The sequence below is a fragment of the Monodon monoceros genome, unplaced genomic scaffold (genome assembly GCF_005190385.1).
Source record: "Monodon monoceros isolate NGI ecotype Baffin Bay Population unplaced genomic scaffold, NGI_Narwhal_1 Super_Scaffold_16, whole genome shotgun sequence".
Lineage (NCBI taxonomy): Eukaryota > Metazoa > Chordata > Mammalia > Artiodactyla > Monodontidae > Monodon > Monodon monoceros.
The window spans coordinates 94,858,332-94,868,559 of NW_021703772.1; the positions used below are offsets into that span (position 1 = coordinate 94,858,332).

The following is a 10,228-nucleotide window of genomic DNA, read 5'->3' on the forward strand; positions in this document are numbered from 1 at the left end:
AGGAGAGGGAGGGAGGGAAGGAGAGGGAGGGAGGGAAGGAGAGGGAGAGGCAAAGAATAAAGACGATGCTGAACAGACCCATCTTCAAACTAACTGCCCAGAAGTCTTCTAAGACTAGCCAACTGGTCTACTTTTTACTTAAGACCCTCATGGAAGAACATGTACCATATTCTGCTGGAAAATGTCTGAAAGAGTTTTGTTTTTTTAAGACAAAGATGATTCTCTCTTTATATGGTCTGCAGCATATAACTACCCTTCACAGCACTAACATTTTTGTCTGTGTCAACAGTCTCTGAACAATAGCAGAGGGTTGGTGCACCGGGGCAACTTACAAGAGCAGATTCAACCTGCTGTTATTCCAAATCCACCATCTCCATGAAACAGTCTGGCCTCAAATGCTTGCTAAGGAAGGGTAGAAGGCTGGAAGCAACTGGCGGGGGCCCCTTTTGTACCAGCTTCATTCTGAGATAGCTTTGAGGTGAAGGAATGGGTTATCATGATACAGAAAAAGCTACTAACTCCTGTAAGCAGCACCAAGATACATTCTCATGTAGTAGCGTCAGCCCATGTGCCTCCGACTGAAATAATATCAACTTACTTTCAGTGCCTTAACTCTTTTCTGTATGTTTTCATAAACACCTAATTTGGTGTATTACCTGGCAATTTGCCTTTGAATGTTGCGATCAAGTGCACAGGCCGTGGTGACTTAATGAATCATACCAGTAGTGACACTGGTATGATTCATAAGTCAAAATGTTCATGATGTGCCAAAAGAGAAAAGTTCATTACCCTTTACCTCCCCCCAACGCTTTCAAATCTGGATTTTCTTTAATAATACTCAGACTAATTAAGAACTCAATCTCGACTTCACTTTAAGAATCAGACAAGCTATTCCCTGAGTCATACGCAAACTACTGCATTACGCTTGGCTCTATACATTAGCAAAATTCGTGGTCACCAAGAAACCCAAAGGCCATTCACTTTTATCCTCAGCAAAGCTTTAATGTTCAACTAATCTTAAATATCATTTCCTGCAGAGCCAGGTACATAAGATTAAAGTTTATAGCCATTTCTAGTTGCGTCTATAGATAAAGAAAATGTTGAAGGAAGTCCTTTCTCCTTCCTAATTTTCAAAACCAGCACCACTCCACAGCTTTCATCAAGATTTTACCCAAAGTATCTTTTCTAGGTATTAATAATAGGCTCCCTCAATCTCTTCTTGGGCTTATGCTTTGATTTTCCTCCCTTAATTATACCTAAACTTGTGAAAGCACTTGTAAATAGAGATCATGGGAATGCAATTCAATCTAGAAAGAATAAGGTAGCAATCACTGGAGATAGAGAGTAGCTAGGAAAAATTGGAATCCCATTTTCAACCAACCTATACCCCTTTCATTTTATATTTTGGATAAAATATATTATAAATGACCCACAAACAAAACAACCTACTTGATGAGCTCTGCCCTCTAAAGCGGCATTCTATCAGAAGTCTGCATCTGCGTATCTTGCCTATCGCCCCTTCCCCATTCAAAGCATCTCTAAAAGTGAGCCATGGTAAACCCAGCTTGTTCAAGGACCACCTCTGCAGCACCTACGCGGCATCTGACGACACAGGATAATGGAGGCCAATTCCAGACCGGTGGGTCTCACACCTCTTTGTCCCTAATGCCCTTCAGCACCTTCATCTGTCGGGTTGATCCCTTTTCAATTTTACACCCAAGTGTTCCATCCTCTTATTCCCTATGGACAATGTCTCTCCAAATAGAGAATCTCAGAATCTTTATGTGACCGGGGATACAACTCAAAGCAGGCTTTCCCTCTCTTCTTTTCCACAGCCTAAGCAAAGGTGGCTCATTGTGAACACCAAAGCTGTCCCGACATTGATTCATGTGAGCAAGTAGTTGAAGGGAGTTTATGGCTCTGCTTATAATATCTTCATGTCTAGAAAAAAGACTTCCAACGATAAGGCCACTGAGCGCTTACACATTAGAAACAAATCATGACCATCGTTATAAGCATTTTTAAAATTTTTCCTTTAATTCTTTTTATTTTTTTAATTGAAGTATAATTGATTTTACAGTATCGTGTTAGTTTCAGTTGTACAGCACGATTCAATTTAATATATATTTCTATATGTTATATATATAGTTTTTTCTTCTTCAGATTCTCTTCCCTTAAAGGTTATTACAAAATATTGAGTATAGTTCCCTATCATTATAAGATTTAAGTCATTCAGTCTTCCGTAAGGAACATCAGATAGTCACAGAGAAAAAAAGGCCCATAATTACAAGAGTGGCTTCATATATGGCTTTCACCTTAGGTTGGGCAGAGCAGCTAAATTTACCGCATAGCAAAATTTTGCCCAGTTACAAAGATCTAGAGTGGTCCTTGACATCAGAACTTCTACAATTTTGACCTGATACGTTTGGTTTCATCCCATTTCAAACTTGCTAGCATCTTTCCATTTCGGTGAGCTCTTTCATCAAGGCTCCACTGAGAGCTTCCCAAAATAGACTCCAATCTAAATTTGCCTCACATGGCTCACACCGCCTGGACTCAAATGCAGAGGCCCAACCTCACAAAGCCAGTGCCTCTCCAAGCCTCTGTCTCCTTGTGTCTGAAGGAGAGATAACCATAGCGCCTCAGTCAGAAAGGATGGGGGGATTCACAAACTACTACGCCCAAAAAGCACAGCTGCCACATCAGAGAGGCAGCGAACCCTCTACAAATGTTAGCAATTATTATTACTGTGGTTGTTACTCCTATAAGAGGATAATAAAAGGGCAGTTCTAGAACCGGTCAGAAGCCTGGAACCACAGCCTGGTGGTGCCCGATGCATTACATTTTGATTTTGCTAACAGCTATTTTGTCAGGCAGGTGTGACAATTAACAATGATTTAGTGCCTTGGGCCCTGGAATACCCTTACCTAACATGACCATTCTACAGACAGTCCCTAGGTAAAGTGCTCGATTTACAAATAAGAAAAAAATATGCATTCCTTACGACTTCCGAATTCATCACTAACTTGGATTACAGAGAGAATACTTGTAGCCAAACAAGTTTACCCAAGATTTTACCAAGACACGGGCCAGGAGACCACTTACTAAGGTTTGCAACTATTTTTAACATTCACTGACGTCACAAAGAGCAGATCCCCTTTACAAAACTGGCACATAACCCCAAACAAAGCTCAGTATTTTCATCAAAATTATTTTTAACAGCCACCAGGGAATTAATCTTAAAATTCTGGTTTTGGAACCATCCGAGTTACACCTGTTTCTCTCCCCTAGCCTAATGGCTCTCAACGTACAGCCCTGGAAGCAGCAACATCATCATCACCTGGGCAAGTTGGGAATGCAAAAATCTCAGACCCCACCACGCGCCTACCAATCAGAAACTCGGTTGGGGTCCCGCCATCTATCTGAACAAGCCCCGCCCCCCGCAGGAGTCTGGGATGTAGTCTCAAGTCTGAGAACTGCTGCCAATAGGCTATTCACATGTGGCCTGGGACATCACTTCAGGCAGCTCTTCTCCTTAAAAACTATCTGGCACTTTTCTGTTCCTTACAAACCTGCTATAGGATGGTGTCAACCGCTCCTTTCTATTTTTAAGGCCTTATGATGGTTGAGGTTGAGGATGATTCACTCAGCACCTTACGGGATCACTTAAATAAGTAAGGCTCCTTCTCTCCCGCCCCGAATGGAAGGTGACTGATGCCTGTTAGTTCTGATGTAATTACAGGAACAATTCAGTAACAAAAGCCTGTCCTTGATCAACCTCAGCGAAAGCTGTAACAGAGAGTTATAATTATAATGCTCCATTCTTTCCCACAATGTGTGCATAATAATGTATCCTTTGAAACTGATCATACTGCATGTCATAACAAGGAAACACAGAACCCGGGATCAAATTTAGTTTATTGCAAATAGAGATCAAAACTGCAAGTGTTTGCGCAAACCTTTTCAACGCACAGGAAACAAGTATGCATTAACCATCTGGCTTGGTCTCATTTATCTAAGTGAAACATGAAAAAAGAACGTTGATTTGATGCCTTCCGTGGGTCTCAAGGCGACCTCACAATACGGAATGGGTCTTATCACCAGACACCACCCATCATCTAACTAATTATCAAAGTGGGAAGCATTAAGGGGCATTTCCTAAATAATAAATAACCCTTCTCTATACCTTTAATTTGTTGAAGCGTGTGTTAATTCGAAGTTAATTTCATACCCGCTGTGAGGTATCCTGATGAATTGTGACTACCAACCGTATTATTAATTTCCCTTTCCTTTTTGATTAATTTCACACTTAGGCCAGGTAAGAAAGGCAAGATTAATGATGTCTGGAAGACAATGTTTGGTTCTTGTAAGATACTAAATCAACCTCAAGTGTTGAAGTAAACAGAGAAGCCAGATAAGGAAATGATAATGGAATCATCTCCAGGAGGGGGTCCAAGGTGCCATGCAAATAAATGCCCAGAACCCCAGAGAGTGTTTAAGCTGTACACTCCAGTTAATACTCTGCTGGGAGGGGAGGAGAATGAAAGTTGGAACTCTGAAGATTGCAAGACACGCTGATAAACTTGTGCCCTTACCAGTGACTGCAGCGACGGGTTTATTTATCACACTAGAGTTCTCAGTTTGGCAAGGGTCCCTCTGTGTACTACTTACCCTCTTCACAGCCTCCTTGCCTTCTCCCCACTCTCTCAGTGACAGTCTCTGGACTCCCAGCTCAACGTGTGAAGAGACAGATCTCCTTCATCAAAGGATATAAAGAAAAGGAGTATAAACTCAATCGCATCACGCACTTTTCAACAGTCAGGGACCTTTGTGTATATATGCTAATCGTATTTCCAATAATAACACCTACATTCATTGAGAACCCGCTATGTTCCAAGACACTAGGAACTCTGTATAAGTTATCCAACCTAACAAGAGCTCTTGGAGGTACTATCACACACATTTTACGGATCAAGAAACGGAGGCTTAGAAACCTAAATATCTTGCATAAGTGAACCCCATCTTCACAGAGATCTGTCAGGCTCCTAAGCCCGGAGTCTTCCATACCATACTGCTTCCCTGGGCGCATGAGTGAAGAGAACGTTTACGGCTGTGTGGAAATTATTCCAGAAAACCTGAAAGCTATGGGCATGCCATTCTCCTCTAAGAAACTTCCCTGCCTACCCCAGCTCCAATGACCCAAGTCTTCTTTGAAGTCCAACATTTTTTCTTTTATACTGGAGTATAGTTGATTAACAATGATGTGTTAGTTACAGGTGTACAGCAAGTTATACCCATACAAGTATCCATGCTTTTTCAAGTTCTTTTCCCATTTAGATTATTATAGAATTTTGAGCGGAGTTCCCTGTGCTATACAGTGGGTCCTTGTTGGTTATCCATTTTAAATATAGCAGTGTGTACATGTCAATCCCAAACTCCTAGTCTATCCCTCTCCCCCCACCCACCCTTTTCCCCTGGTAACCATAAGTTCATTCTCTAAGTCTGTGAGTGCTTCTGTTTTGTAACTAAGTTCATCTGTATCATTTTTTTTAGATTTTTGAAGTCCAACATTTAAATAAAATTCCACAATTCTATGCTATCTCTTAGACTTTCTAATGTCCACTAGAGTACCCTGTATCTTACATCTCCCCTCACAAACAAGCCTGCCCAAATAAGACCTATATCTAAGTTTTAAACACGGCCATCGGTCATCTCTGACCATTGTCTAGAGCATCATCAATATAGGAGTAGCCACTTGCTACATGTGGCTATTTAAGTTACAATAAAATAAAAAACTCAGTTCCTCAGACACACTAGGCACATTTCAAGTACTCCACAGCTTCATGTGGCTAGTGGCTACCACGTTGGACAGCAGAGATACAGAACATCTCCATCGTGGCAGAAAGCTCTACCGGACAGCACAGGGGTAGAGATATTTCAGGACAGCATCTTTTCATCTAAAATCCTTCTGACACTGTACAGAAGGACACAGCCTCTTCACAGAATTAATTAAGGGCTTCACTAGGCTAACTGAGGCCATACCTACATGTCCTCAGATGTCATCTTTTAGGAATAACACTCCTTGAGAAGTTAGGTCACTGGATAAACTTATAAAGCGAGCAGAACGACCTCATACAAAGTGTCAGAAACTAGAGGTGCTAAGAAACAATCATCGTAATAAGGCCTTCCATTCGGGAATAACCACCCTATGGAACCACAGGTCGGGATTCACCAGGAACAATCACACAGACACACGCATGGCCACCCACACAGGGGCATCCCTAGGCTCTTCCTCACCAAAGCCCTCTCCGCTATGCTTCCTGGGCGAGACAAGGTCCCCACGTTTGGTCTCTTGTTTTTAATTATTAAGTAAATCAATGCAAGAAAATCACCTTTCAATCAGACTGGTATTTCCCACCCATCACTCTCAATTGCTTCATTAAAAGGCGGAGGATCAGCAAGGAGACAGGCTTTCGGTGACAATGACAGTCTGACAGTAGGCTAGAAAAGAGAGCCTCAGCCCCCTCAGTGCCATCTGACCTGGAAGGAGTTACTTAAAAGACTTCCAGAGGGCTTCCCTGGTGGCGCAGTGCTTGAGAATCTGCCTGCCAATGCAGGGGACACGGGTTCGAGCCCTGGTCTGGGAGGATCCCACATGCCGCAGAGCAACTAGCCCCGTGAGCCCCAATTACTGAGCCTCCGCATCTAGAGCCTGTGCTCCGCAACGGGAGAGGCTGCGATAGTGAGAGGCCCGTACACTACGATGAAGAGGGGCCCCCGCTCGCCACAACTAGAGTAAGCCCTTGCGCAGAAACGAAGACCCAACACAGCCATACATACATACATACATACATACATACATACATACATACATAAAATTAAAAAACAAAAAGGCAAAATTCCTTTAAAAAAAAAAACTTCCAGGAATTAAAAAACTTGAGAAACTCTGGGTATAGCTCCACTTTGGGGGAAGATCTTAAAATACAGTGTTGGTTACTGTTGGATTAGAACAGCCCTGGGTGGGACACACAGAGTGATAAAGAGGCAAGGTCACTGATCTGACCTTCGACTGTTCCAACCTGCAAGTGCCCTACAGGAGGCATTTCTTCTCTCTCTCCATTCTTCACTGCTTTCTCCTTCCTCCTTCCTCCCTCCCCACTGCTGTCTATGCACCAGGCCCTTAAGATTGAACTCCACGCCCAAGATACGCCAGACATCATGGCTGCCGATACTCGTCTATAAAGTGGTAGACCGACGATTGAATGCCACCTCCAGTGCGAACTCCTTTAGGTAATTACAGTAACCCCTTGACAGTCCCAGACTCAAATCAGCACGCAGGTCAGACCTGGGGCTCTGTCACCACAGTAATGGATGGGAACTTTGTAAAGCTAAGGCAAGAAATCGAGGAGGAGAGTTTTCTAAGAAAAATGCAAATCAATTCATCCTCGGTTGGGGGAAGGTGATGATAAACTAACATGTTCCTCTCTTAGAGCCTATGAAAGTCATCTCTGAACTCCCAACTCCATCACATGAGTAAGGCCGACTTCTGCCTCTCTTCTTGGCATTACTCACCTTTGCTTAAGGACCACAGCCAACGGAATCACTACCTCCAAGGAGAGGTCCAGCATTAACCCTTTCCTGCCCAGTAGCTCACAACAGCTTTGTAACCTGGGGGACCTTTCTCTAGCCTCATCCCTCCACCTCCCAATCCATTCCCGACCACCTGCCAGGTGAGCCTTGGGAAGCAACCCGCAGGCCAGGCCTCTCCACATCAATAAGGTGGGTCAGGTGCCACCATCTCTAAGATCCAACCCTGGCCTTGAGGCTCTCCTGAATCTACTTTTTCTCCCTCTTGTCTTCAGGTCTTCCCTGCCCCCCAATACATTCAACTTACCCTCCATAACACCGACGACATCTGCTCTGGGAAATTTTCCCAGGCGTGAAATGCCCATCCCCTTTTGGGTGCGGTAACACTAATAACCAGTCATCTCCTCTTGAACAGGGTACGTCCTACACTTCCCGGTATCTCTGAAGAGCGTTTCAGAGCCACACTCTTACACAAAAATCAACGCTCTGCAAGTATTTGCTAATCCACTGAAAACAGCTGCTACCCATGCTGGTAAGTTCATTGTTTCGACAGTGGATTCTCAGACCATGAAGACCCCTTCCACATCCAGTTTGCTCACTGTGAGCCCATGGAGGCTCCAGACTCTGTCTTGTGATTCCAGCTCCACCATTTATCAGGAAAGGCACTTAACACCTCTAAGCCTCAGTACTGCACTTAGCATAGAGCCTAGCACACAGCAGGCATTCAGTAACGGTTACCTTTACCCTCTCCCTTTCTCCCAGTTATTAGTAAGTCTCCTTAAGGGGACATGCAGCATAGTAGAAATAACACGGTCATGGGAACAAAAGAAACCTGTGTTCAAATCCCAACTTAGTTCAGATCCCAGCTGTGGACCCTTGGAGAAATTATTTCACCACTCAGCTTTAGTATCTTCATCTGTAAAACGGGGTTAGCAATCAACCTTAAAGGGCTCATCTAAGAATTATACAAGGGAACATACGTGAAGTTCCCCGTACCTAGTCAGCAATTCACTCTGTGTCGTTTATTAAATATGATTTTAATTCAGTCAAAACACAACCGAAAAGGAAACAAACACCCATGTATCCTCACATCACTGTCACCCCCTTCCAGTCACATTCTTTCAGTCCATAAACCAGGCCCGGGCCATTTGGAAACAGAGCAGGACCCTGTGGGGTGCTCTTGGGCACAAAAGCCTTGCCGTGTGCCCCGTTTCTTGTTTGCAGGAAAAAGGCTTCAGCCTCCCAGACCTTTTCTGAGTTCCAAAGGGCAAACAGTTACTAATTAGGGAGTGAGGGAATACAGGAAACAAAGGAAAGGCAGTCAAACAATAGTGCAGGAAGGGGCCTGGTTCTGGTTCCTCCGGGGGGGGGATGTGTGTAATAATTTGATCCGAATCTCTGAGTTCTTCTACAGGAACCAGAGCCCCGTACCCAGGTAGAGGAGGTAACTTCAGGCTGAGCAAAAGCACGTGGACCCCAGACTGGCTGGAACCAGATGGCTGATGACTGAGATCCCTGAACACCACCCTGTTCCCCCCTGCAACAACCGATCAGAGGAAGCCCTCAGCCCAAACTGTGCCCATACAAACTCTTCCCCAAAAACCATCGGGGAGAGTTCGGGTCCTTGAGCGCCAGCTGTCCCATTCTCCTTGCCGGGCCCTGCAGTCCACATTTCTCCCCTCCAGGCAACCACGATTCGGTTTGTTGGGCCTCACCGTGCGCTGCGCACACAAACTCAGCTTCGACAAAAATTTCAGCTGCCAATCCGCACCCCCCGGGTCATCAGCCAGAGTCCTCACACAGTGAATGCTAGAAAATTCCACCCGGCGCTGCAAGGAGACCCATTGCCTTAAGGCGAATCACCTGCATTCACATCCCCATCTCCAAATATTCACATCTACTCAAGATTGACACTTAACACTAGCGAGGCCATTCCTGAAAGGAAAATACACTAGGACAATTAGCTACTTCTCCAAAACAAACCTATGGTTGAAATCATTCTAACCGAACAAGAGCCCCAAGCGCTAGGGGAGAGAAAAACCCACAAGTCTGAATATTCAAACAACTGGTTGAAACCCTTGCAACCCCAGAAAGTAAGTCCCCAGCCAGGATCACACTCTCATTGGAAAGAAAAAGAAACTCCACTCTTTCAGATCAATTTGCAAGTTTCCGGAAACTCAAGAGTGGGCGTTGGAGCATTACAGAGGCCTGGTGCCTCCCCTCTCCCCTCCCACGGGGCCCTGAGGGTCCTGACATCTGCCTCCCCCTAGCTCCAGGCCGGGGCCCAGGAGGCCCAAGCTCCGAATCCTTGGCTCTGATCCCCCCAGGGCTGGAGGGGAGAGGAAAAGCAAGAAGACAGCATTCAGGGGTTACAGGAGTTACTGGGTAAGCAGGCTCCCAGCAGAAATATGTCTTCCCTGCGATAGTCTTAATCCCCAGAGCTGAAAGAGGACTTCCTTTCCTTCCCAGATCACCCAGCTCAGCTCAGTCCAGCCCAGCCGACCCCTCGACGCCCTGGGCTCACTCAGGCTCACAGGCTCTTACCCCAGTCCCGCTCAGTCAGCTGGTCCAAGGACAGCCATTCTCCCCTACACGGGGGGGGGGGGGGGGGGGGGGGGGGGGGGGCCCCCGGGGGGGGGGG

At 45.1% G+C, this 10,228-nt stretch overlaps 1 protein-coding gene across 7 annotated transcripts in view; it reads right to left on the reverse strand.

Moving 5' to 3' along the window:
- MGAT5 (alpha-1,6-mannosylglycoprotein 6-beta-N-acetylglucosaminyltransferase) overlaps window positions 1-10,228 on the reverse strand; it is a 372,873-nt gene that overhangs the window by 319,750 nt on the left and 42,895 nt on the right. For 5 of the 7 annotated variants that reach the window (XR_003794036.1, XR_003794032.1, XR_003794034.1 and 2 more), the window contains exon 2: window positions 4,672-4,756. The exons of the other annotated variants lie outside the window; for them this stretch is intronic. The gene's annotated coding sequence lies outside the window, so the exon portion shown is untranslated. The remainder of the gene's footprint in view (window positions 1-4,671; window positions 4,757-10,228) is intronic. 7 annotated transcript variants of the gene reach the window in all.